Below are 10376 nucleotides of genomic sequence, written 5' to 3'. Positions count from 1 at the left end.
CCTCAACCAGCAATAACATTGCTTACAGATTTGGTGTTCTGTTGGCATTAGCAACAACCAATAAGAAAGATTGACACAGTTTGAAAACATCCATGTTTCTGTTTCAAAAGCTCCCATTCCCCAAAAACATAGGACATCCCATGATGTTAGAGATGGAGAAGGAGGGAAAGAGAGAGAGAGAAGAAAATCTGGCAAGTCCACAAAGCAGTCTGCTTGAACTGTGGACACGTTGCAGCTTCTGCAACTACAGTGTGGCCCAATCTGACCTTTCATTTACTCTGCCTCTTTCTGCTTCATCTTTTTGGGTTGGTTTTTTTTTTTACATTCAAGCTATCTTGTTCTCCATTAAGTGGAAACAGTGAAGATATAAGAAACAATATTGATGATACAATGATGATGTAGGAGATTCCATCAGGAACTGATGAGGAAAAAAGCATGTTAGATTGTCGATTCAGCATTGGGAAAAAAAATAAGTTGTTGAGAGTTTTTTTCAGTTTTGTCATCCCAAAATTAAAGGAAATCTTTTAATTTTAAAAAACCTCATACCGACATAAAAAGTACAATGCATACTGCAGTGAAGTTAAGTCCCATGGCTATATACTAGACAGTATATATCATTCCACCTGGAGCAATAAAGACAAGAGAAAAACATAAAAACAATAATAGTGCAAACAAGGCCCAAAACCACCATGCCACCTATTGTAAAGAATTGTTCCTATGGTAATTTATTACACATGAAATTTAAAAATAGCATATGTTAAATTGTAGTTTCATACCAGCCAGCGACAACCCTGTAAACAGAATAAAAATCATCTTGAATATTTACAGAAGCATTACTTAAGCAATCAATATTTTTAATGCTACTCTGAAGAAGTGCATATTTGCATGAAGACAGCATTAGATAAATTGTCAGGTTGCATAAATCTTCACAGTTTTTATATTTATTCAGCAGTCTATACAATTGAGCGGGGTTGTTTAGTGATTTTCTATTAAGTAAACAGATCAGGTTATGCACTCAAACACCTGCTAATAAACATACAGCGGTCAATTTTACTTTCAGAGCCAACCTAAAAGTTTTCTCTTTACCACCCAGAAGGTTATTTGTTCTCCTAAGTTACAGCTTATGTTATGCATTTGTGCAACATCCACTGGCTTTCTGAGGTCAAAGATACTGATTTGTAACATAAATGAGAATACTGTAAAAAAAAAAAAAAAAAGGAAAAAAAAGGTATTTTAACTTCAAATAAGACTTTACGAGACAACAGAGTAACTTGTGCAGCATATAAATAAATCATGAATTAGAAACGGCTCCAACTGACAATTTTGAATGTGCACTGAAGGAGTTCAAGACTTTTAGTGTGGGAATGCTTTCCGGGGATTGTAAATGAAAATAGGGAAGTCCTGCTGTTAGTCTGAGAGGAAATTCATTTGATAAGATGTGTGCCTGTGTGCTGCCTCTGTGATTCTAACCTAGAAAATACATTTGAAAAATGTCATCATTTGAAATTTTCTGAATGTGAAATATGATGTGAATCAGGTTAGATTTATGATAAATCTTTAAGGCAGCACTTTCAAAGAGACTTTCCATGAGTGAAATGAAGTTGAAGCTCACAGGACAGTGTTTAAATAGAACTGGTAATTTTCTGGTGTTTGCCTTGGACTCAAGTTACTGCAATCTATAATATATAGAGTCCAGACTGGTGGTTTGGGTGGAAGCGCGAGTGATTTTATGGCATTTTAGCTGCCTTCAAATATTCTAGCAGTGCAGCTTGAAGCTAGATGTTTTTTCTCACTGTAAGATAAGATGTTTGAGCAAAAAAAAAAAAAAGTTAAATTACACTGCTGTTAAGAGAAGCTGAAACAACACAAACTCTCTTTTCTGCCAACACAGGTAACAGCTTGAAATCCTCCCATGTAAGACGGTCTTTTTTTATCATAACAGAGGGAGTGAAAAAGAATTGAATTGCAGCCACCGTGCTTTGTCGACTCAAGGGAGGAAATTCCACGTTTGTCACTGGCAGCTTGTTGAACTTCATGAGCCCAAGATGTAATAAATTGTGGGAAAAGGTGTCTTTGTATTTGCAGCTGCAAAGTTTTCATGTCTTGCATCTTAATAATTAGAATTCTGCAACTGTTTTCTTTAATGAAAACTAACAGGCCTCACAAGGGCACGCATTTGCGAACAGAAACCGAGGTTTATGTTGGTGGAAAAAAAAGATTGTGTGTTTGTTAAAAGCTATGTGGAGTATCCGGAGGGCCTAGGTCAGACAGCTGTGATTTGAAATAAGTCCTATACTTATTTTTGAGGGGGCTATCCGAGCACTCACACGACTCAAGGCAACTCATACTAAAAAATTTATTTTAAAAGGAGATGTATTTTGGAGATGTATTTTTGTTCCATCCAGCATTAAGATGTCACAGAGCTTGCGATGCAAATAAAGAGGTCTAAACTGTGCATTCCACAGCAAGCCTCTGAGCTATAGCCAGCAACACGTAGCATTGCCTTGGCTGTCCACGTGTTTCTACTTGTACGTCTTCAGAGCCTTTGCTGTTCCACACTCAACAAAGACAAACCCCTTCTCCGACTATCTCTCACTCTGTCTCTCACTGCTTTCTATCACTTAGTGCCTGAAGGTCTTTCTTCAACTTTTTTAAGGTGCCAGGGGGTATTTATTAGTTTTTTCCTCTCTCTCTTTTTTTTTTTTTGGAAAACTATAATATCTCCTTTGACTTGCTGCCTGACTGCCAATTTGCAATAAGGCCACTATTACTTGGTGTTAAGTCTTTGTTCCAGGTGATTATGATGTTTGTTAATTATTCTCAATTACAGGTTTAAGCACAAGAATTTTCATGCTTTGTTTAGATGGAAGCCCATTGTAGGCCCACCTGCTTCAGACAAATTACAGGGTACGATGTGGAAAATTGTACAGTATTGTAAATTAAAATCAGTCACTGCACAGTATATCTTTAAATTTCTGAATGGCTGTAATCAAGTGCAAAGGCGAGCAGTAATGCTGTTTATCTTTAAACATCTTCAAACTTTAAATGCGCTCATTTACTAAACAATAATGATAAAAATAAATTCTGATACTTCTAAGATGATGCAGTATATATACATTTGCAATGGGGATCCCCATTAACCACTTTTAGTATAGTCTGTATTTCTTATGGCATTGGATAGAAAGCAATGGTTTTTTAATCCTAAAAAGTTAAGTTTTTTGCTTTGAAGGGAAATCTGTGTTATGGGCTAACAAGAGTATGACCACTCTAGGCATTCATTTCTACACCAAGATATTTAGATTTCCCTTTTCCTCTTTTTTTTTTTTTTTTGTTGCATGAAGACAGTTTACTCCAATTAGTGGCCATTTATTGTACACATTCCTCTTCAAATTGGAAGATTGACTCTATTATATAGGGTATAATAATTCTCTGTTAACATTTGGATGACAGTACAAAACAACAAACTGAATATGTGCAGTAGTGGGCTACAGTTCATTGGGAATAACTATATACATGGAGAACAGTTTGTGTTTCATCTTTTACATTACAGACCATCAAATAGGCTGAGCGACTTAGCCAAAGCATTATCGCAAATTCTCACTCAAGTCAACTCTTTAAACTGTAAGCTACGTTCAGTTTCAGGAGAGTCTGCCGTGTACGTGTACAGACGGGCAAATGACTACTGTGACTACAGCAGTCGCCTCCATGAAAATAAACCTTCCAGCTCTGGCCCAGACTCTACAGGTTTATTCAAAGTAGCAGCATCAGTTGAAAAAAAAAAAAGGATTTCCACACAGCATCATGGGTAAATGCTCAATTACAGGGTGAACGTCTGATCCCACTTCTGCCTGTTGCTTCAAGCAGAGCCCAATGTGAGATGCAATCATCTCATAAAGGCCTGCCTTCTGTCTTTTTAGCCTCAGGATGGTTTGTGCTTGCTACTGAGCACTACTCTCAGCACTACACGAGTCTGTGCCAAAAAAATCTTTATTTAGTAAGGTCTGCTTGCTAGATTTGATCTGATATGTGACATTATTAGATTGCCCTAGACAAGTTTATTCCTTTCTTAGATAGAAACTTTAGTCAGTGAGTCAGTGAGTAGTGGTGAGTCTTGGTTCAGGGTTCTTCCTGTGTGGGTTCTTTTTATTAAATTTAGTGAAGATTATCAGTATAATCAGAAGTTGTACTGTTAGTATTTTGAATGTATTTTGAATAATGGAACCAATTGATACACCAAGCAATAGTGAAACTTGAAAAAGTGTGATACAAACAGAAATTGGAGACCATTTGCCTCCCTGATGAACCCAACATATTTCAAAAGGTACAACTTTTACTTTAAAGGCAAATGGCATCTATTTCCATTTTGTATTGCAATTTTGGCACGTAGCTAGCAAGTGTTTGCAGACAAGACTCCAACTTCCAAACTACAGGCCACTGTGCCAGTCTGCTAGCGAACAAAGCAATTCCAGTGAGGCTTTTGCTGCAGTACAGTACACATCAATAACAAGCAACTTTCAGCAACAAGTTGAGGAGTATTTTCCGCTAATGACCTACTGTTCCAAGGGCCAACCAACCAATGGTTGTAATGGGATCACCAAATGGTCTTTATGCATGTATGACTGGTGCTTCAGTGTGACAAGTGGGTCACATTTTTTAGCATCCCTTTTAATACCACACTACATTACTAACCAAGTTAGCAAGCCAGTGCCAGTATTACCTAATAACTTCAACTACTACCCTCTCACAATCCAGCTTCAACAAAGCAAGATGCCTAAATGGTCAAAATGCCAAACTCAAGATTTCAAAATGGTAATCCACAAACCAATAGATGAAGTCACAGAGAAAAGGGCTATGCGCATCTTTTATATACTGGTACAAAGATCACTCATTAACATGTAGTTGGTGTTATCTTGATAGTTACATATAAAAGTGATCACAGTAAAACAACTTACTAAATAGTAAATAGATGCTAACTATTTAAATAATTCAAAGTCTTCTTTTTTCAAAGGTTCAGCTGCCTAACAAATCCACCCTCTTAAGAGCTCCTCCCATTACGGCATGCCACATCCTCTTGAGGTGTGGAACAGAATCATGTGGGACCCACCCTTACAAACCTATAGCTACATTTTTAATTAGCCTATCTTAAAATACAACTTTTTGATAAAAGATAGTTGTTTTCCTCTACATTAGGTGTTTTCAGGGATTTCATGTACAAGATTTATGTCTTGACTTTGTTTCCCTCACAGAACACACATTTCTGTAAAGACCTTTTCTGGGTCTGGTTTTCTTTTCATCTCTGCATCTGGTTTTCTCCAGTGTCCCAGCCCCCATCCAAACTTCAGCTCTCCATCCCTCCCTCCCTCCTTCTCGCCCTGCCTCCTCCTTTTTCCTCCCATCCCTCCACTCCCCCCCACCAGTGCAGACATCCAGTCAGACTCAGCGAGTGGATGGAAAATATGACTGGATCCTTCCCTGACTTCAGATAATGTGCAAGACTGCTGGCGAGCGTGGCACCTCTAAAAACAGGGGAGAATAAGAGCATACCGGCCAGTGAACAGCTTATCTGAAAGGGAGCTCTTTGTATGTCATTAACTAACTTTTTTGGTTAGTTTGTCATTTGCAAGTAAAAGTTCAGTCACTTTACAACTGAAAACATGTTTCAACAACTTAAGGCTTTACACAAACATGGGTTGTCTTTATTTTTAATCATAGAAAAATCACAGACCCTCAAAGTTCCTCCCTCATCTGACAATGCTTATGTTGGTTATCTTTATGTTAGTACAACATCAGAGGCCACAAGACAAAAACTAAAGAGTCCCCCTGTGCATGTGGGTGTCATATTTCCCAGCCACAATAGCTCAAACTGGGAGAGAGCCTGCTGCAAAGCAGAGGAGACTCAGCTCAGTATTGTTGGGATGGGCTTTGGATGAGACAGACACATACACAAACACACACAAACAGGAAAAAGTGACACACAACTCAGCTAAAACTGCTTCATGAAACTGAGGGATTCTAGCTTTCACTGGTGAAGTTAAAGTCTTCTTCCTCTATGAATGGTCTTTCCAATTGACCTGACACTAGTCATTTTCCAGCATCTGGGAAAGTTAGTTAGTTATAAGAGAGTCCATCCCTTCGCTTTTATCTGTAGTTTTCTCTCTTTTTTTGCTTTTTTTTTACTTTATCTCCACATCAATCTGTGCCTTACTTTATGGCTAAATTCCATTTTTATTTCTACAGCATTTTGAGCTGTTTTGGCTTTCTTAACTATCTTCAGCACATCGCTTAGTCAAGGTGAACACTTTAATTTCTCCTCTGTACCACCAAGTGTTAACATTTAACTTTTAAACAAATCTGAATCTTGCTTTGAGTTTTGAAGTCAGCCTCTGTCGCGAAGTGAGTTTGAAAGGCATGACTGGGGAAAAATGAGCTCAGAGATCCCGTCTGGAAACATCGTTACTCCAGCTGCCTTCCACTCCTCTGCAAAGGCTCATAAATACTGTGGCCTGCAGAGATGTTCGCGTGTGAGAAAAATGAGGGGAAAGTAGGAGGTACGGCTGAGTATAAGAGTGGAAGACGAAAAAGACAAGAACAGGAGAGACGAACAAAGAAAACCAAGAGAAGAAATTGAGGAAGAGAAGGAGGAATTAATTGGGAGTTTAGTAGTTATATGAAGTAGTCAATTAGATTTTATCTATATAACTAACAGATGCAGAGAAAATGAGTAGAATACCCAGTAGGTAACCTCAAACTGAGAGACACTGGAAATGGAAACAGGGAGCCCTGTAACTATGCAGGGGAAAATTCCCATCTGTCTATGAGTCATACTCTCCCCCTCAGCCACCAAAGCGAAATTTAACAACTCTAAAGTTTTTATACTGCAGAGATGATGATATTTGAAGAATGTTTTAGACACATTAATTATGTCTCATCTTATCTAAAAGTATTAGGATACATTCCTGATATTATGTTTACATTACAAGAGTATTGTTGTGAGCAATGTCAAGTTGTGTACAGATCATTTTCCAACGAGTACATTTTGCTGTCTTGTTCTAGTTAGAAAGGTTTTGTCCTGCCAGGGTTTTTATTGCGAGATAGTGAAATTCAAGCTGCAATGTTATCACAGCATTGGCAGTCTTATATTTGTAGATTTATCCTGATGCAGATAAACAAAAGTTAAGTGCATTAGTCTGCCTGGCGACAGTGCTAGTCAGGATAGCTGTTCTTCTATTTCACTTCAGAAATGGATTCAGAGATACTTACAGAGTCATGTGAATTGCTAGACCCAATTTCGTGGAGCTCATGCTGCAGTATTGCTCTGTTGTACCCTGGTAAAATCTTAGATTTGAGTTTTAACATCAGTGGATATTGTTTTTCAGTGGATCGGCTGATAGTAATTCAATTGAATCCCCTGCTACAAGTCTGTGCTGAACATGCAATATACTATGCTTAAGCTTTCTGTAAATAACATAAAATCAAAACTGAGGTGTCATTGCAAGACATGATTGTTGAATCCCAGTCATATCACTGTGTCACAAAAACCTTCATTTGAAGTCACAGACAGTAGACTTAAGTAGGCCTATATATGATGTCCGTGCACTTCACCTTAAGGTCTCACATTTTTTTTATATTTTCCAAAATAATTGGTTACTGTTATACATATTTTACAATATTAAGTGTTAATCTTATGCTTCTTATGCTGACTCATACATTTACTTTTACTACCACCACCAACCCAGTGTTAATGCATGTAGGCCCATAGGTAGGGGACCTATCTCTTGACTGCTACTCTACATTGTATGTCATTTATATTCATGCTAACGCCTTTGAGTAGAGTTAGTCACTTAAGTGCCCCACTCTGAGACACTTCCATTGAGCTCTTTATTTTTTAATTGCCAATTTTTTTTTATTTTTTAATCTGAAGAGAAAGACGTTTTCTCCTTTCGTACCAGGTAAGGAGTACCTAACATCGGAAGCAGTATAGTCCCATCAAACATGGTTTATAGCTGTTTTAGCTGTCTATTTACATGTTATGCCTTAGCAAAAAATAAATAAATAAACCTGTACCCCTTTGGATATATTGACAAACTGACAATGTATTAAGCTCATTTAAAAGCAGGAAATTTACGAATTTCAGTTGTTTACTACCCAATCACACCGCTTCCTGTGATTGAAAGCAGCATGTCTGAAATCCTTCCGCACTACAAGGATAGCAGGTATGTTTGTGCCTGTAGAGCATTGTTAAGTTAAGCAGTAAGGCTTGTGATGGATTGTTTTGGATTCTAAGTAAGCGAGAAGACAAATCAGCTGATCGCTTCCTAACCACAAAGGTACAGTCTTTAGCTTCTTAGCAAATAATATGTAACTAGTCACCTGCAAAGAGCTGCTTCATGTATTTCTCTGTGTTTAACTTGTGTTAAGCTTTGTTTCCAAATCAAACACATCCAGCTTTACCTTTATTAGTTTGGTTTCCAAGAAGGCAGCAATTAAAGCAGAAGCTCACTTGAGTGTAAAAGTTTTAACAGTAAATTATACTGTGTTTAAATAAAATCAGCAGGTTTGAATAGTATAATTGATACCAAAACTGAGCAAAAATAAAGTCCAGTTAAGATAAAGAGCACCTGTGAAAGCCTTTAACATTACATGAAAAGACTGGTTTTCAGTTGTTGTGGAAGTAAAATAGCATCTAAGACCCCAAGAACTGGAGGTCAAACCTGTGAAGTGTGTAATTATGAATATGAAGAATCAGCATATCTGAAAAAAAACATACTCTACATGTGCTATGTGTAGTATAATGAAACATTTTACTTCTCTTTCTAAAAAGCTGTGACTCTTTAACATTTGATAGAAATTTGTTGCTCTCAGTAATATGAAAAAAATGTCACTCTTTATATTCTGGCGACTGTTGTTTTTTTTTAAAGATGACTAAACCCTGGTGCGTGACATTAGATCACACAGTAGAGGATGAAAAAGTACCTCTTCAGATGGTAGGACACCCTCCAGGACCAAGCAGGAAGCCACAGAGACAAGTGCAGAGGTAAATGGCAATATGTGTGTTTGTTTTATTTATGTTACAAAAAACAAATTTCTTTAACAATGAGGTGAAAAAGAAACTTACTCAGAGAAGAAATCCATCCAAGTCAGTGTTTAAAAAAATTTAATTAAATATTTAGTTCCTGAGATGTTTAGTATCAGAAAAAGATGTGCAATTAACAGCATGTCTCAGTTTCTTTATATGATAAATGTGTAAAGAGACAGAAAAATTGTCCTGTATTTATAAAACATAAAGTTTTTGTTATTTTGCAGATTTTTTTTAACTGTGAACAAACTCTAAGTAAAAAATAGACATTTCTATTAGACTACAGTGCTGCTGCTGGCACTTTGTGTCAATAGATTCACACTTCAAATTTATAAGCGTGTCATCACAGTATCTCATTAATAAGGAAAGATGCTCTTCATTTACTTATAAATGCAGCTGCATCAAGCATCAATAAAACATTGTATTATTTTGTTCTGTATCATCAGAAACATTGTTGCAAATTTTCTCCTAGTGTAGTATGTATGTATGTAAAGTGTATCAAATGATTTAAAGTATTGATGTATTTTTAATCCCTAAAATTTGATATGAATGCTTTCCCCCAAAAAACTACTATGGTTTGGGCTCAACTTGAAGCTCTCTCGATATTCAGTATAGCCACAAAACCTTGTTTGTGTAAGTCTAGCTTCTCATTAAGAGTTAAGACTTATTACGAATTTGGGTCAAAAAGTTATGTGCAATACTGGAGGTAGCAGCATTGTAAACATGCATGTTATAGAATCCAGTGTAGTTATAGCAGCTATTAACTTTGCTTTTCAGAGGATTTCAGATTTAGGATTTGATTGTATTTGAATTCTGATAATGCTGTCTGTTTCGGAAAGAGGAAACGCCAGTATTTGATGTCAGTTTTGAGCATGTGCAGTAGCTCCCTCGGTGCCCTAGTGTAACAAGCCTGCAGTCCAGCCCAAACTTTGCTGAGTACTTCAGAATGGTTGAGAAGAAGAAGGTGACCTCAATGCAGAAGAATGCAATGTGGTCTGTCCTCCCTCCCCTAACATTCAGCACGGGTAAAAATTACTTCTCTTAACCCGCAGTTTAGCAGAGGCAGTGTATACGACTTGAGACATTTAAATCGCCACAGTCTCCTTCTTCTCCCTCCTTACTCTTCTCCCTCCCTTATTTTCACCTCCTCTTTTCATGAAGAGGATATGTGTAAAGTTGCCACGTTAAATGCCTTCTCTCCTTCCCATTGTGATTGTTCTCACTCTGTAAAGAGATCTTTAACAAAATGAGCACAGTCGTTACTGGCAGACGTGCATATGCGAGGAAAAAAAACAAAAAC

The sequence above is a fragment of the Oreochromis aureus genome, linkage group 8 (assembly GCF_013358895.1).
Source record: "Oreochromis aureus strain Israel breed Guangdong linkage group 8, ZZ_aureus, whole genome shotgun sequence".
Classification (NCBI taxonomy): Eukaryota; Metazoa; Chordata; class Actinopteri; order Cichliformes; family Cichlidae; genus Oreochromis; species Oreochromis aureus.
This window is presented reverse-complemented; position numbering follows the sequence as displayed.